Below are 18714 nucleotides of genomic sequence, written 5' to 3'. Positions count from 1 at the left end.
GAGTGTTGGCAGGTGGAGCTGAGGAGCAGCTGCAGGTCCTGGTGGTGGAGCAGCTGGCTGATGGTCACCGGGAGGTGATGCACAATTGCTGGGTACTGTAGAGTGAGTCTATTGGCAGCGGTGCTCCTCTGAGAATACAGCCTTGTGCTACAACATTAAGGAGCCCTTCTTGCTAAATGCTTCTGGTTAAGGCTTCCTGGTTTTATTCTGAGCTTCCAGGCACAACGTCCCCTAACAACTGAGGCCCCTTCATAAGCCACTTGCCCTCATCACACTGTGTACTCTGGTTGACTACCACCTTTTCTAGAACTTTCAGGTCTTCATAATGGCCATTATCTTGCCCCTGTCCCTAGCAGGGTGACTGGCTGGCTGGAGACCAGGTGTGGGACAAGCTCTCAGGTCCTGAGTCCTTGTGGTAGTTTGAATGTAACTGGCCCCTTTAGGCTTATTGGAAGTGGCACTATTGTTGTAGGAGGTGTAGCCTTGTTGGAGGAAGTGTGTAACTGTGGGGAGCGGGCTTTGAGGTATCCTATGCTCAAGCCATGCCCAGTGTCTCAGACCACTTCCTGTTGCCTATGGATCAAGATGTAGCAGCTCCTTCTCTAATACCATGTTTGCCTGCACTCCGCTGTGCTCCCCTCCATGATGATAATAGACTAAAGGTCTGAAATTGTAAGCCACCACCTCAATGAAATGTTTTCCTTTATAAGAGTTGCTGTGGTCATGGAGTCTCTTCACAGAAACAGAAACCCTAAGACAGAAGTTGATACCAGGGACTGGAGTATTGTTATGAGAGACCGGACCATGTTTTTGTTTTGAGTAATATGGAGTTTGTGAGTTTGGGAAGTGTGAGCAAGAGAGGAATCTGGAGTATGTGATAGTGTGGGATGACTCATTCCTATCAGGCTTGAGGGCCATCTGGCCCAAACCAGTGAAAAGATGCTTTCTGAGAACCAACCTGCATCTGCCTAAGGGCCTTAGCAACAGCAGCTCAGACATGATCTATGATGACCTGGACCAATGAGAGGCAGCCATGTCACATCAGCAGATGCATAGTCATCAGACCTCCCCCGGGGTGGAGTGGAGGGTACATGAGGCTTGCCTCTTCCTAAATAAACTGAGCTTGTTGTTTCAACGTTCTCCCTGAGTCTGTGTCACTGACTCTACACCTACTTGACCCTATCCCCCAAAGGGAACAACAGCACAGGACCCTGCCACCTGACAGGACACTGGACATTCTCCAGTAGGAGAAGGAGCTAGTTTCAGGGAGCTAAGGAGACAGTAGTGTGTGCGAGAAAGACCTGAGAACAGAGTGGGCAAATATTGAGGAGTGCTTCATGCGCTTGCTGAAGGCTTGGCCACTTAGCTTTGTGGGACTAGAGAACAAGTCACAGCTGAGAGGTAAAATGGAATCCCAAGTGGACACGCATGGGAGATTGTATCTCTCCACCATGGAACTGCAGCTGTGACCAACCAAGACAGTTCCTGTTTGCAGGACCTTGGATTTCATGGCCCGCTATGTGTATAGCAAAAATCCCATGACCTGGAGGAATAGCTGAAACAATATCCATTCCCCTTAACTACCTGCTAAGAACCACACACAATTCTGTAAAATCTTACTTCCCACCCCACCTTGGGGTTTTAGAGTTGTAAAATGAGAATACAAACCAGACCCAGCATCAAAACCTTTCAGGAACTGTCCTGGGGTCTGTCCACTGGTGACATGGCCTCTCTTCCACTCTCATTGGTATCCTAGTGCTTATTCCAGGAAGGGTTCTATGACATTTTCATAACAACTGATGATATTGAGTGCCTGTTCCTGTACTAACTAGCTATTTGTACATCTCTGGAGACATGTCTACTTAAGTCTTTCCCCATGCTAGGATTATTGTGCCTTATATGAAGTAGTGGATTATAATCATACATGTATAGAATGCACTTTGATGAACTCACCCTCCTGTGTTACCCTCTCTCCTTCCTGTTCCCCTCTTCACCCCTCCATGTCTCTGCTAGTCCCCTTCCCTCTCGTTTCCTTCCCACCCCCTAAGTTCTGTATATGAGAAAAAACTTATGAGACTCCAAATGGCTTATTTTGTTTAACATGATGTTCTCTAGTTCCATCCAGTTCTCTGCAAATGACTTAATTTCCTTCCTTTGGCTGAAGAATACCCCATTGTGTATGTATTCCACATTTTCATAAAAATTACTTATTAATTTTGTGTGTGTGTGCCCATGCACGTGTGCATGTGTGAGTATGTGTGGGTGCATGGGTGCTTGTGCTTGTGCGTGCATACTTGGTCTAGATCTCTGTGCCTTACAAATGCTGGACAAGCACCATATCACTGAATTATATCCATAGTCCTTATTATTTGATTATTTTTGTATTGAGGTAGGGTGTCTGTCTTTGTTGCTCAGTATGGTCTCAAAATACTGGCCTCAAGTAACCCTCTTCAGTCAGCCTAATGAGTAGTTGAAATTACAGATAGCACATCACCACACCTGGTCATAAGTTGGTTTGGGTAAATGTGTGCATTCATGGAGTAATCCCATGAGTAAGTTGTAAAATATTCCTTCCTCTACCAAGTTCCTCTGAGCATCTTCTCAGTTAATTCTGCCCCTGAGTTTGAGTTCTCAGCACCATTAATTACACCTGTCTATTCATGGCTGCATTGAAGTGGCATTTAAACAGTGATCCTTCATATTTGACTTGTTTTGCATAACATGATCTTTTGGAAATACACTTTCAGAAAAGACTAGAATTTTGCTGATGTTGCTCGGGATGGTCTGGAAAGAACAGACTCATTTGATCCCAGGGGTGTGCCACTGAGTCCAGCAAGATTCATCTATTTTAGTTTGCAAGACCTTTAGCCCATTAACTGCAGGCAAGCATCGAAGTCCTAGAGAGACTATGGAGGCAAAAACATACCTCAATATAAAAAAGGCCCTATACAACAGGCCAATGACCAACATCATGCCGTGTGAAGGAAAAACATGAAACATTCCTACTAAATCCAAGGCAAAGCAAAAATTGTCCACTCTCCTGTAGTAGGAAACTGTTTGAGCCATGCCCTGGAGCACTGCCCCTGGTGAGGTAGCAGGTAGCTATTACACCTGCCTATGACCTTGAGGTACATGCCACTGGGGGATCCTTAAGACCTGGGATGCATGTACCCATGGTCTCTAGGCTTTGTGACCTCCTGGTTTTGGATGCTGGTCAGACCAGGGCAGAACTCGCCAGAGAACTACATTGGAATGTGGCTCACCTCTCCAGGATTCTGTGACCAATTCCTTTATTCTGGTTGTGAGTTAACCCCCAATAAATTCCTTTGATCATTAAATAGACTCTGTGGATTAATCCCATTACTCTCTCCACTCCCACTCAATGTAATACTTGAAGACTTAGAGCAATAAGACAACAGATGGCGATAGAAGGGATACAAATAGGAAAGGAAGAGGTCAAAGTGTCCTCATTTGTAGATGTTATATACCTTAAAGACTACAGAAATCTCTGACAGCTTACAAACATGCTCAGCAAAATAGTAGGTTACAAAATTAACGCCAAAATCAGTAGCCTTCCTGTATACCCAGAATGTACACACAGAGAATGAAAATAAGGAAACAATACCATTCACAATAGCTTCAAAAACTATCTTGGGATGAACCTAACCAAAGAAGTGAAAGACCTCTATAACTTCAGAACACTGACGGGAGAAATGGACAAAGACACCAGAAGATGGAAACACCTACTCTATCGGGTCCCCGTTAATCTCATCACGTGTAATTCATCCAACTGAGCAGCAGCATCTCCCATCTAAGGTCCAGCACGAGGAAAAGAATGACAGAGCTCTTCAAATGTGTTGGTGCCCTTCTCACCATTTTGGATCTTGTAGAATTAGTGAAGGGCATGGCTTCTGGGCCTTCCGGTTGTGAAGGATTGCAGGGCGTTTACCCACCAACCCCACAGTTCCCCAGAGTTTTCTTGAGTGCAAGCAGCAGGAAATATTAGATAGAAGGATTTAGAGTGTGGAGATAAACAGATAGAAAATAATGGATAGCCTCGAGAGGGCCTGGAACCTTTTCCAACAGGCCCTGACTGTCTCTGCTCCAGGGTATTTATAGAAACGCCAAGGGGTGGAGCAAAAGACCTCCCCACAGCACAGCCAAGTGCAGACCATTTCAGACACCTGTACTCTGGCCCGTGGTCTAATCATCCTCTCTATGCAGACCTGCTGAGTAAAGCCACTAGGAACCTGAAAATGGGCTCCCACAGGTCCCCCTTTTTAATATATTAAAAAAAACCTCATTATTAATAACTTACAGCAATCTCCATAGCTGTTATACCTCCCAGTATGAGAGTAGAGAATGATAAAGATGGCATTTCTTTTTTTGGATTGGGCCCAAAGTGACTACAGCAGTCTTAGCTGCATTAAGCCCTTTCTAAACCAAGAGCTCTTAATGCAATTGTAAACTTAAAGAATCCCTTAGCTTCATCATTATCAGTAACAGGTTAACATAGATATTGCTATACATAGTCACAATTCTCTCAATCTTACATCTTAAAACAAACTCTTAACAGAAACAATTGAATTAACATAAATGGTGCTATATACAGTTAACAGTTTTCTCAGTCTTACAACTTTAAGTCTTAATAGAACCATTTGAATTTTCTTGCTAACAAAACATAGGAAAAACTTCTGATGTATTCATATCAAACTTAAATATTTCCTTAACTTCAAACCAGGGTGTTAATAACAATAGGTTAAACAATTTCTGCAAACATACATTCAACCTTAATTCACTCATAACTCCTCCTTTCCTTTATATTTATTTAAACAATCTCAAACCTAGTTAGAAGAAAACCCAAAGTTTCACAATTCCTACAAAAATTCCATATTTAAAAGCAATATTCTCAATCTAACCATTAACACTTTGAAAACTTTTAGCAAAACTTCCAAAAGCAGTTTCTTAATAAAACTCTTTACACTTTAAAGTAACCTCTTAGTATACCCATTTGCATTCCTTACTGACAAAACATAACATTAATCCACCTAAATAACAAGAAACTATTTTTTAAATTGAATAGACTAAGGAATATTCCTTCTCCCTTTTCTTTATAATTTTTTTAAACAAAATCTCAAGCCTAGTTAGAAAACTCAAACTTTTCCATTTAAACCGTTTCATTTGTAACACAAAACCAGTTCCATAAGTAATTCCATTTTTACATAAACAGTTCCATAAAACAGTTCCATTTTTAACACAAAACAATTCATGAATCACCAGCATATATGCATACACAAAACTGCATCTTGAGTCTAGGTAGAAACATAAATTTTTCACTTAAATAGTTCCATTTTTAGCACAAATAATTCCAGAAAACAGTTCCTAGGTCACCACCATAAGTAAATTCAAAATTGTCCCATTACAATGAAATCACTGTTGTTCATTTCATTTCTTAAGTCTCAAATTCAAATAATAAATTCTGATACCAGCCTTCCAAATATGAAGAAATCCATAACAAAGACCTTTTTGGAGTTTTATCTCATTTTTTAAAGTTCAAAAAGTTCAAGAAAATAAATTCTGGAATCAGTAAATTCTGGAATCAGACTTTCACTTCCAAATATGAAGAGATGTTTTACAACCAAAACTTTTTGCAGTTAACAATTTTAGTTCAAACAAGTATCTCCACAACTTTCATTCTCAAGCTGGAGACATTTTTAGTTATAGTAACATTTTTAACTATACCATTTTTGTTGTTAGCTCAGGTTTTTCTGTGCTGCGTTGATTTTCCATGGATCTCCACTGCAGATGCCTTGTGCTGGTTCTGGTGTCATTCTTGGCGGCTTCTGGAGCTTTTGAAAACTGCTCAGACTGCCTGCTTTTTGTCTACTAGGACACTAACTTCTGTATCTCAGGTTCTTTCACCATATACATTAAGCATAGACCCACACTCAATATTTATACTTTTTCACAAACTCACATATAACATATACTAAAGCATAAATTCATATTCAACATTTACACTTTTTTTACAAATTCACATATAACATATTAACATCTACTTAGTTATACTTCTTAAGGAAACTACAGAACTAATTTAGCAAATATATTTCATATTTACTTCTTAATTTCATTCCATAGTCTTAAACTTACATTTACAACTAGCATCTTTACTTCTTACAAGCTTATTACTACATGTCTTAGGACTATGTTAGATACTTGTTGCAAGCTTATATTCTTAAAGAAATTTTTATAAATCTATTTTACAAACTTATATAGGGCTACCATTAACATAAATCTAACTTAACAAACACCTAAATATTTCTTAACACTTAGAAGAGATTCAACATTTTCTAACAAGATAGAATAATTTTCTACTTCTTACTCTTAATTATTATCACTATCTCTATTAGAAAGATTCTCTTAACTAGTCAGGAAGTATGCCAATTATTTCTAAAGTTCAAACCTTATAGACAGCTTTGATTTCTAAAAGTTCTTGATAGATTGAAACAAGAGTACAATTCTTTAATGGCTCTCTCTTAACTCTGGAATTTAACAAATTCTGTTGCTATGCATTTCAGATGTTTTGTAACAACTCTATTAAGAGCTATGTCAGTTTACAGCAAATCCAAAAAGAAAGAAAAGAGAAGAGATGAAAATCTTTGTAAGGAATATTCTGTTTCTGAATTGTTTAGCTGGCAACTCAGTCAATTTCCCAACAGGAGAAGATAGTGGTCTAAATTGGAGTGAGGTTCCAGACCTACAACTTTCAACAGGTCTGAAAACATTGCTGAAACTCAGTTACAATTGTCTCAACTCCTCAGCAGTCTGGAGGCCTCTTTATTCTCCTATTCACCCCAGACTGCAAGATGGAACCTTAAGATCAAGAGCATTGTTTTACCTGCTTTTTACACTCAAACTCTGATACAGTTTTCCCCTTCTTAATTAATTTTTAAAGCTGTATTTGCCATGAGTTCTTTAACAATGTTGATGTTTCTGATAGATTTTTATTAGCCCAATATTTTCACCAAAACTTACTATTCAAAGGAGTCAAGAACATAGATGTTCTCTGATGAAACATATCCTTCATTAGCTTACTCTGAGGAAAAGCATTCTCATCATTTCACTTCATTAGCTTTAACCCCTGATGTTATCATTATTAGCAGCTGTGATACTTAGCATTGATTTCTTATAAGGAACTTTCAGGTGTGAAGCAACTATTTTTTAAGACAGATTTTCTGAAGCTTGTTCCCATCTATAAAGCAGTCATTCTTTTTGAATGCCTGTTTCTTTGTCTCCTTATGTTATGCCCAGATTGGGACTCCAAAGATAACCACCACAGACCTTAGGTTCAGAATGCAATAGCATGGTTTATTTCTGTTTGTTTACAAGCCACAGGCAGGGAAACTCGATCCAAAGCACTCACTCATAGTCGTGAGGCCAGGAGGAACTTGCTTTTTCTTTGTGTGGCTAGCTTTTTAAAGGCAAAATCCACAAGTCCTTCAGGGGGGTTGGGGGAGTTTTGCATGGGTGAAACTCGGATTGGTTTATTTTTATCTCTGTTCTCTTTTAATTGGGTGAGGGTATATAACCTTTGAATTTACTGGTTGGTGGTTATAATTTATTACTTTGGGGGCAGTCCAGCACAAGTCCCAGGCTTTGTCCTTGAGCCACCATGGGGGCTGGCTGGCCAAGCATGTACTGCACATAACTCTAAGTTGGTGAGGGGCCCCAGACAGTAAACATCTGGCTGAACTTTGAGTAGTCTTTTGTTCATGGCCCTCCCAGAAACTGCTTGCTCAAGTCTCAGGAAACTGAAATTGAGGCCTGATCTCTGAGAGAAGACTGAGCAGCCTGTTATGGCATCTGCTTGGTCCTTTCACATATTAGATTTTCAAAGGAATCATTCATTGCAGGCTGTTTGTTCAAAAGGCAAAGAATTTATTATCCGTAAGTTTCTTCATATCTCAGACAATGTTCAGTGTACATACTGCTTTCCATTGCTTTTTTAAAGGGTTTTTAAGTGACTTGTTGACAAACAGTATTACTGTTTTAAATCATCTGAGAGGCAAGCTTTTTGTCTGATCTTAGTTCTCAAGAAGTAAGATTAAGCTTTCTAGCATTGCTTTGAAAAGAAACTTCATTCTGAGCTGAAACAGTTTTTGGACAGTGTCACCATCTTTAGCTGGAAAAACTACATTTCCAAGAATGCATTTCTCTTCATCAGCTCAGGGTTACCAGCTAGCTTATGGACTTCATTTCCCATAGTACTTTTCAGGTCTGAAAGTCAACTTCTAGTTCTCTTTTACTGGTCTTGCTTTCAAAGATTTTTGCCTGGGAGATTTGAACCAAGCTTATTGCATTTTCAACTACAGGAAATCGGGAGATTTCTGCTCTCTTTTACCGGGCTTGCTTTCAAAGTTTTCACGTGGGAAGTTTGAACCAAGCATTTTATGTTTTCAATTATGGAACATCGGGAGATTTCTGCTCTCTCTGAGCTGGCTTCAACAGGTGTCTCTCCTTCATTTGACACTGGCCCCGATCAGAACCGCACCTGCCTCATTAGCACACATTGAGGCTGGCATTCCTGATAGCAACTTTCCTCGGGGCTTTTGTTTGCCTTAGCCAGTCAGTGAAAAACAAAAACATTTACAACAGAGCTTTTCAATAGCTCCTTCAGAGACATTTTCACAGAGCTTCAGATATCTCAGGCTGCAGCTCTGTTCCTCTGCTAGTTGCCTTTGGAGATAGGGGCTTTTTTCCTCCCCAGAATCTGCCTCAAACTCTTAACCGCTTTCATTTTCTGGGGAGAAATCTGTCCCTTCTCCATTTCTTCAGAGAGTCTTTCTCCCTGACAGTTCCCAGTTTGGTCTCAGTTTATCCCCTCTGCCCCAGAAACAGTTTCCAACACTAAAGTGGTAGCTTTTCCTGCTACTAAAGGTAGGGGCTTTCTGTCTGTTTCTGTTTGGGGGTCTGTGAGGTTTGTGTTCATAAATCAAGCTCAGCAAGGGAGGTTTTCGTTCCCTAAACTCGCATTAGGACAGGTGTTTTGCCTCATCAGGCCTTCACCTGACCCAGACCCCCAGGGGGTTGCCTTTGTTTGTCCCAGCGCTTACAGATAGTGCTTACCACCAGAGGCAGTCATCCCTCAGGGCTACACTCCCTTGTCTCACCAGGTGTCAGTTGAAACAAAGCTTTTTTCCGAAAGATGCTTTCTCTGATAAAAAGAAAGCTTTACTCCTGGATGGTTCTCCTTTCTGCCCTGGCTGGGCTCTTTCCCCAGACTGCGTTCCTGACTGGGCAGGGCAAGTGTTTCAGACACAGTTCAGCTTTACTGCTTTTCCCAGCAGCCCCTCCTGTCAGGGAAGGATCTGCCTTGGCTCTTTGCAGGCTCTGTGCCTGCAACTTTCCTGAGTCTGTGGCTAAGTTCTAGCTGTAGGAGAATTCTGAATAGTCGTTTCTCCGTTGTTGGTTAGAAGTGAAGATACAACACTTAACAGAGCTTCAGCTCATTGCTTCAGGGCATCTTTGTGTTAGGGCAATTAGGAGCACCCTTTCATTCTGACAAGTGCTCACTCAGAAACAAAACCCTTGATGTCTCAGCTCAGCTGTAACTGAAAGGCTTGTTTTTGGTTTTTGGTTTTTTTTTTTTGCTTTTCCCACATAAACAGTTTCCTGCCCTCTTGGGCTCTTATGGCTCTTCACTGCACTCTCCCAAGCTGTCTTTTACTAGCTTGAAGAGACAGAGCTTAGAAGAGGTTTTTAGGAACTCCATCCCTGCCTCCTGCATTGCAATGTCCCTGCAACCCTTTTTTTCGGGGTGGGAGGGGTGGGGGGTGGAGACTGTACCTAGATCTTTCCCACCAGAATCCAGGGTGGCCAGCCAAGGTCACAAGAAACCCAGGTGGTCTACCTTCCCAGGTCCCAGAGCTCCCTCGATACTCATCTATGCCAATCCCGCAGCCTCCTCTCAGCTTTAGCTATAATGTGAGATTGTCTCAATAAAAATAAAAAGATACATGCCAGCAAGCAGGGGTCTGCCGCAGCACAGGTGGGAGGAGGCAGCGGAAGTGGGATTCGGCTCTAACTATGAACATGGTCCAGAATGGGGAAGTGGGCACTCCTGCGGCTCTGACTGGACAGTCCTGGAATTCAGTTTCTGCTGTGGTTTCTCTGCTTCATCTGACCACGTGGAAGTGACAGGAGAGCACAGGACCTTCATATTATGTCACTTGGGAAAGTGGTGGGTGGGAAATGGAGGGGCACTTGGAGGGTGTTCCTTGGTACCTGCCGGCTTCAGTGCGTGTCGAGATCAGGGCAGGACTGAAGAGAGAGCACAAGATGAGACAGCGCCTCAGAGAGCAAGCGCCCGGGAACCCATACACTTATTTCCTGGCAGTTCAGGCAGGGCTGGATGTCTGAAAACCCGTCATGATGATTTCAAGGGCGACATTGTTAGAGCGCGGCCTGGAAAATAGGTGTTTCACCAGCACCAAATTGTTGGGAATTATAAAATCTTCACTTTCAGAGCCAGTAAAATGGCTCTTCAGTGAAGGTGCCCATCCCTAAGTCTATGGACTGGAGATTGATCCCTGGGACTGGCATGCTGAAAGAAGAGAGCGGACCTGCAAATTGTCCTCTGAGGTCTGCAGATGCGCATGCGCACGCTACCTGAAACGAATAAAAATATAATAAAGAAAAAAACGCTTCCTTTTCAAATGTGATGATGCTCTGTGATGTGGGCTGAGCTGTTTTTGACAGTCAATTGCGGGTAATATGAGTGGTTGTGATTCTCTTAGCACATCTAGGACTTGGACTTCACCATCAATGGTTAAGTGTGTTTTACCGGTTACAGTCACAAGATGGCAGCACAGCCTCACTGGTGTTTCCCAGTGAGCAAATCAGATGGAAGAGCTTTCACCCAGTGACTGATGGGGCCAGATGCAGAGACCCATGGCCAAAGAGTGGGCCAAGCTAGGGGAGTCCTGCTGAGGAGAGAGAGGAGGGATTGTGGGAACCAGGTGGGTCAGGGGCATCACAGGAAAACCCACAGAAATGGCTAGCCTGGCTCATGGGAACTCAGAGTATGAGCCAACAATCAGGGAGCCTGCAGGGGACTGACCTCTGCATATATGTGACAATTGTGTAGCTTGGTCTGTCCCTGGCAATGGGAGCAGGGGCTGTCCCCGAGGCTTTGGCTGACTCTTGGGAACTTATTCCTCATGCTGGACTGCCTTGCCCCGCCTGAATACAGCGGGAGGTGCTGTGTCTTATGGCAGCTTCATGTGCCGTGTTTTGTTGATGCCCATGAAAGACTACCCCTTTCTGAGTGAATATGGAGGAGGGGTGGATTGAAGGGTCAGGCAAAGGGGAGGTGAGAGAAGGGGATGTGAGGAGAGGCGGGAGGGGAGGCCGTGGTCAGGATGTAAAATTTAAAAAGAAAAGGGTAGACTGGGTGACTGGGTCAACTGCCCCCTCTGAGTCCCTGTAGAGTGACATATGTTCAGTGCATGTGAAACATGTGTAATGATACAGTGTGTACCCTAATAAAATATGCCTGGTGATCAGAGAGGCAGAGCAAGCCACAGCCACCACCTCTTACCTCACCAATTCCTCAGCCTGAGAGAGCCTCAGCTGGTAGGCCTCTAGCTGAATGAGCTTCCTCGGCCGAAAAGGCTTCTATGAAAGGGACGATTCTGCTGAAATGCCTTTAGTTCCTGTTTCCTCACACTTTATAAAGGGGGAATGTGGTGATATATTGTGTGCCCTAATAAAATTTACCCGAAGATCAGAGGACAGAACAGCCACTAGATTAAACATACAGGCCAAGCAGTGGTGGCACACACCTTTAATCCTAGCACTCGGGAGGCAGAGATCCGTCTAGAGCCAGTGAGCTCAGTGCCAACCTAGACTACAGGAGACTGACTCAGTCTAGGAGAGAAACAGAGCCAGATAGTGGTGGCGTGCACCTTTAATCACAGCACTTGAGATCTTTTGTTTGTTTGTTTGTTTTTGTTTTGTTGTTTTGTTGTTTTTTCGAGACAGGGTTTCTCTGTGTAGCTTTGTGCCTTTCCTGGATCTTGCTCTCTAGACCAGGCTGGCCTCGAACTCACAGAGATCGGCCTGGCTCTGCCTCCCGAGTGCTGGGATTAAAGGCGTGCGCCACCACCGCCCGGCTAGCACTTGAGATCTTATGCCTTTGCTTGGGAAGCACACACAACTTTAATCCCAGGAAGTAACATGGCAGAGGCGAGAAACATGTATAAGAAACAGGAACTAAAGGCATTTCAGCAGAAGCGTCCCTTTCATAGAAGCCTTTCTGGCTGAGGAAGCTCATTCAGCTAGAGGCCTACCAGCTGAGGCTCTCTCAGGCTGAGAAGTTGGTGAGATAAGAGGTGGTGGCTGTGGCTTGCTCTGCTTCTCTGATTTTCAGGCACATTTTATTAGGGTACACACTATATCACCACACACATGGATTTAGAATTGGAAGACACTATAGAGAAGAGCTTGTCAAAGTTTAATGTGCTTTCAAACCGAACAATAACCACACGAGGTTACTGTTTAAATACAGGTTCTGACATTTCTAGTGGGACCTGAAAGCCTCCGGCCCCCTCCCTCCCCCTCCTTAGACTTACCTCTCTCTCCCTCCTCCTCCCTACTCCTCCTACCTCCCTTTCTCTCTTTTTCCCCTTCCCCTCCCTCCCTCCATCCAAACATACCTGGTCTTCTTTGATGCTCTACTCTCCCCCTATTCACATCCCTCCCTCCTCACCTTCCTCCCTCCCCCTTTCCCTCCCTCACAACATGCCTGGTCTCTCTTTGATGCTCTGCCCTACCTCTGCCACCCTCCATGGATCCATCCATCCATCCATCCATCCATCCATCCATCCATCCATCTCCCCTCCCTCCCAACACGCCTGTACTCTTTGCTACTCTGGTCTTGCTGTGTTGCCTAGGCTGACCCTGAACTACCACACAACCCCAGTGCTGCTAAGATCTGGTAATGCATCACTGCTGGTTGGTGGATTCACTTCAGTAACCAGGGTTTAGAATCACTTTAGAGAGGAATTTTCATTGCACCTGCTTTGATTTATGGATGAAGTGAGAATGAAGTCTGGAGGGACAATCTAACTTGTCTGGTGTACTTGTGACTTCATATAACTTTCTCTTTCGATTCTTTCATACAATACATCTTGATCACAGTGTCCCCTCCCTCCACTCCTCCCAGTCCCTCCCTCACATATTCCCTCTCCCCCAGGTCTATTTCTTCTCTGTTTCTTTTCAGAAAAGACCAGACACCCTTGGGGGGGGGGGGAATATCAACCAAATACATCATAACAAGTTACAGTAAGACTAGACACAAACACTCATATCAGGCCTGGGTGAGGCAACCCAGTAGGAGGAAACAGTCCCAAGGGCAGGTGAAACAGTCTGTTACAACTCATTCCCACTGTCAGGAGTCCCACAAAACCACCAAGTTAACAGCCATAACATATATGCTGAGACCTAAAGCAGCTCCGTGCTGGTGAAGACATGGAGCAAGGGGAACACTCCTCCATTGAGGGTGGGAGTGCAAACCTTTACAGCCACTGTGGAAACCAATATGGTGGTTCCTCAGAATAGACTTCAGATTCAAACTGGGAAACTGAGTCAGTTGTGGGCTCCCACAGCACTCCTTGCTACTTAGCCTTTCTATGTCTGTGTGTTGTATCATGATTATCATTTACTTAACAGCTAATATGAAGTTATGAGCGAGTACATACCATGTTTGTCTTTCTGGGTCTGGATTACCTCACTCAGGCTGATTATTTTTCTAGTTCTGTCCATTTGCTTACAAAGATCATGCTTTTTTAAAGCTCAGTAATACTCTATTATACAAATATACCATATTTATCCATTCTTTGTTGAGGTTGTTTCCAGTTCCTAGCTTGTGTTATTGATCTTAGCCATTCTAACTGTAAGATGGAATCTGAAAGTACTTTTGACTTACATTTCCCTGATAGCTAAGAATGTTCAACATTCCTTTAAGTGTTTCTTGACCATTTGAGATTCCTCTACTGAGAATTCTCTGTTTAGATCCCATTTTTTATTGGGTTTTTGTTGATGTCCAATTTCTTGAGTTCTTTATACATTTTGGATATTAGTCCTCTATTGGATATGGAGTCTACCAACATTTTTTTTGTAGGCTGCAGTTTTGTCTTGTTGATGGTGTCCTTTGCCTTACAGAAGCTTTTCAGTTGTATGAGGTCCCATTTATAAATTGTTGTTCTTAATGTCTGTGCTAACACTGTTCCATGCAGGATGTTGTCTCCTGTGTCTGTGAGTTCAAGACTATTTCCCACTTTCTCTTCTATCAGATTCAGTATATCTGGTTTTATGGGGGTTTTTTCATGTTTTTTTTTTTCAAGAAAGGGTTTCTTTGTGTTCCCTGACTATCCTGGAACTCTCTCTGTAGGCTAGGCACTTCACCCCTGCCCCAGGCACTATAAGACAAATGAGTAATGGGGACAGATCTCCCACAGTCACAGTTTTGGGGCTGAACTCCCACATCTGCACTAAGATTGGTGCTTTTGTTGTGGTTGTTTTGTTTTGTTTCATTGGTTTTTCAAGACAAGGTTTCCTTTCCTGGAACTAACTATGTAGACCAGGCAGGCCTTGAACTCATGGAGATCCAGCTGCCTAAGCCTCCTGAGTGTTGGGATCAAAAATGTATGCCAATCATGCCCAGCTCTTCTATTTTATAGTACTTAAAAATTTTAAATTTGGGTAAGGATAGTCTTATCCAAGGATGGCTGGTGAAGAAGTTTTTTGAGTCCCTCTGAAACAATTCAGGGTGATAGTCCTTTGGAGAGATTTTATGCCAGCTCAATGGAACAGTCCAGGTACAGTAACTCACTGGAGTTGAATCTATGTTTGTGTTTTTGGTCAAGGTGCTGCCCAATGACACTTTGCAAGTAGAGATGTATGGACAAAGGGACAAAGGGGTACACAGTGTGAAGTTTAAATGGCTGAAAGACATTTAAGGAATTGCTCAACATCCCTAATCATCAGGGAAATGCAAATCAAAATGATTCTGAGAGACCACCTTATACCTGTCAGAATGGCTAAGATCAAAAACACTGAAGACAGCTTATGCTGGAGAGGATGTGGAGCAAGGGGAACTCTTCTCCACTGCTGGTGGGAATGCAAGCTTGTACAGCCACTTTGGAAATCAATATGGCACTTTCTTAGAAAATTGGGAATCAATCTCCCCCAAGACCCAGCTATACCACTCTTGGGCATATACCCAAGGAATGCTGATTAATACCATCAAGATACATGCTCAACTATGTTCATAGCAGCACTATTTGTAATAGCCAGAACCTAGAAACAACCTAGATGACCTTTAACTGAAGAATGGATTAAGAAAATGTGGTACATATATACAATGGAGTACTACTCAGCAGAGAAAAACAAGCAAAGCGTGAAATTTGCAGGCAAATGGATGGAACTAGAAAAAATCATCCTGAGTGAGGTAACCCAAACCCAGAAAGACAAACATGGTATGTACTCGCTCATAAGTGGATTCTAGATATAAAATAAAGAACAATCAGACTACAACCCACAGAACCATGGAGGCTATATATATAGCATGGAGGTCCCTAGGACGACTGTGGCTTATAATAAATTTTGGTTTTACTCAATTACTGAGCAAGCCTCAATGAAACATCTCACTATTAAGATAAGAATACATACTGTATCAAGCTGAGAATAGAAAAATAAATTGCTTAATTAATTTTAAACAATAAAAAATAAATAAAAATAAAAGAAAAATTTGAAAAATTAAACAAACAAACAAACATTTTACTAAAGTAAAAAAAGGGAGAACTAGGGACTTATCATTCCCCTCCACATTCTATTCTTTCCCTTGTTTTATATATTTTAAATTTTTTATCGGTGGATTCTGCTGCAGTATCCGATGCAGATAAGCACTGGAGGGCTCCTGTTGCAAATCACCCTCTGGAGCGATGGAAGGATCTTTTTACTAGCACATGGAGGAGACCCGATCTAGTGTTGGTGTGGGCCCGGGATTCTGTTTATGTCTTTCCTCAGGACAATGAGGTTCCTGAGCACTGAATGCACCCTGTGGCTGCTGCTGAAGCCCAACATGACAGAGACCAATGGGTCTTCATGAAAAAAATCTACCCTTCTGATGCCAATGGAGATTGAGAGCCCAATATCGCCAGCTTTGGCAAGCATTAATGTAAGCTTTGGAACTCTAGCCATGAGATTGGATTCTCCAGAAGAGCTGCCAGCTAAAGTCGTGCTGGGATCAAGAAAAATGGGCCTTGGTGGTTTGTGTTACTGGAGCTGTATCCATGCCAGTGGATGTCCACACATTCCAGAAGAGAATTTGACATTGCTGCTGCTGCTGTTGCTGTTATAGCAATGGTGGCCACCGCTGCTACTGTTTCTGGGATTACAATTTCATAAATGCTTACTACAGCTAGGACAGTGGAGACCCTGGCAACAAAAGTAGCTACCACAGTTAGTTAATCTTCCATTCTATTGGGCATGATAAATTTAATTCAGTAGTTATATACATCTTGATTGGCTTTGAAAATTATAAATTTATAAACTCAAGTTCCAGTTGCTTTTGGGATACTATCTTACAAGTACTCTAACATACAGTATGGCTCCTTAAGGAAGGGAATGGCTCAGTTGCCTTTAGCCTCCTGGCTATGGGTGAGATAGGACCTCTGTTGGTCTTTTCTGTGTCAAACACACAGATTGCAAGCCCAGTGCCACTTTGAGATCTTTTGGCAGCAGTTAACTGCCAATATATATAATTGAATGAATACTGCAAATGTAATCTATGAATACCACAAATGTGATTAATATCATGGGTGTAATTAATGAATATCATGAGTGTAATTTAAAAAATAAAAAAAAGAAACACAGAGCCAAATACAGAGTTAAAGCCAAAAAAATTTTAAATTTGGGTAAGGATAACCTTACCCAAGGATGGCTGGTGAAGAAGTTTTTTGAGTCCCTCTGAAACAATTCAGGGTGATAGTCCTTTGGAGAGAATTTATGTCAGCTCAATGGAACAGTCCAGGTACAGTAACTCACTGGAGCTGAATCTATGTTTGTGCTTTTGGTCAAGGTGCTGCCCAATGACACTTTGCAAGTAGAGATGTATGGACAAAGGGACAAAGGGGTACATAGTGTGAAGTTCAAATGGCTGAAAGACATTTAAGGAATTGTTCAACATCCCTAATCATCAGGGAAATGCAAATCAAAATGATTCTGAGATACCACCTTACACCTGTCAGAATGGCTAAGATCAAAAACACTGAAGACAGCTTATGCTGGAGAGGATGTGGAGCAAGGGGAACTCTCCTCCACTGCTGGTGGGAATGCAAGCTTGTACAGCCACTTTGGAAATCAATATGGCACTTTCTTAGAAAATTGGGAATCAATTTCCCCCAAGACCCAGCTATACCACTCTTGGGCATATACCCAAGGAATGCTCAATCATACTACAAGGGAACTTGCTCAGCTATGTTCATATCAGCACTGTTTGTAATAGCCAGAACCTAGAAACAACCTAGATGCCCTTCAACTGAAGAATGGATAAAGAAAATGTGGTACATATACACAATGGAGAACTACTCAGTAGAGAAAAACAATGACATCATGAGGTTTGCAAGAAAATGGATGGATCTAGAAAAAAATCATCCTGAGTGAAGTAACCCAGACTCAGAAAGACAAACATGGTATATACTCACTCATAGGAGGATACTAGATGTAAAAGAAAGATGACTAGACTGCTACTCACAACTCCAGGGAGGCTACCTAGAAAACAGGACCCTAAGAAAGACACAGGGATTGCCCAATGACAGAGAAATGGATGACATCTACATGAACAACCTGGACATGAGTGGGGGTAATGAAGGGCAAGGTTCGAGGGAAAGAGAGCTTAGGGGAGTGGGAGATGCCAGCTGGATCAAGAACAGAGAGGGAGAACAAGGAATAGGAGACCATGATAAATGAAGACCACATGAGAATAGGAAGAAGCAAAGTGCTAGAGAGGTCCCCAGAAATCCACAAAGATACCTCCACAATAGACTACTGGCAATGGTGGAGAGAAAGACTGAACTGACCTACTCTGGTGATAGGATGGCCAAACACCCTAACTGTCATGCTAGAAATCTCATCCAATGACTCAGGAAAGTGGATGCAAAGATCCACGGTCAGGCCCCAGGTAGAGCTCCAGGAGTCCAGTTGGCAAGAAAGAAGAGGGATTGTATGAGTGAGAATTGTTGAGACCAAGATTGGATAAAGCACAGAGACAAATAGCCAAACTAATGGAAACACATGAACTATGAACAAATAGCTGAGGAGCCCCCAACTGGATCAGGCCCTCTGGATAAGTGAGACAGTTGATTAGCTTGAACTCTTTGGGAGACACCCAGGCAGTGGGACCGGGACATGTCCTTAGTACATGAGCTGGCTGTTTGGAACCTGGGGTTTATGCAGGGACACTTTGCTCAGCCTGGGAGGAGGGGACTGGACCTGCCTGGACTGAATCTACCAGGTTGTGATGAATCCCCAGGAGAGTCTTTGCCCAGGAGGAGATGGGAATAGGGGGAGGGCTGGGGGGAAGGCAGGGGGTGGGGAGGACAAGGGAATCCATGGCTGATATGTAAAATTAAATTAAATCATTAAATAAAA

This window comes from Peromyscus californicus, unplaced genomic scaffold (genome assembly GCF_007827085.1).
Source record: "Peromyscus californicus insignis strain IS unplaced genomic scaffold, ASM782708v3 Scaffold_4__1_contigs__length_199733344, whole genome shotgun sequence".
Lineage (NCBI taxonomy): Eukaryota > Metazoa > Chordata > Mammalia > Rodentia > Cricetidae > Peromyscus > Peromyscus californicus.
This window is presented reverse-complemented; position numbering follows the sequence as displayed.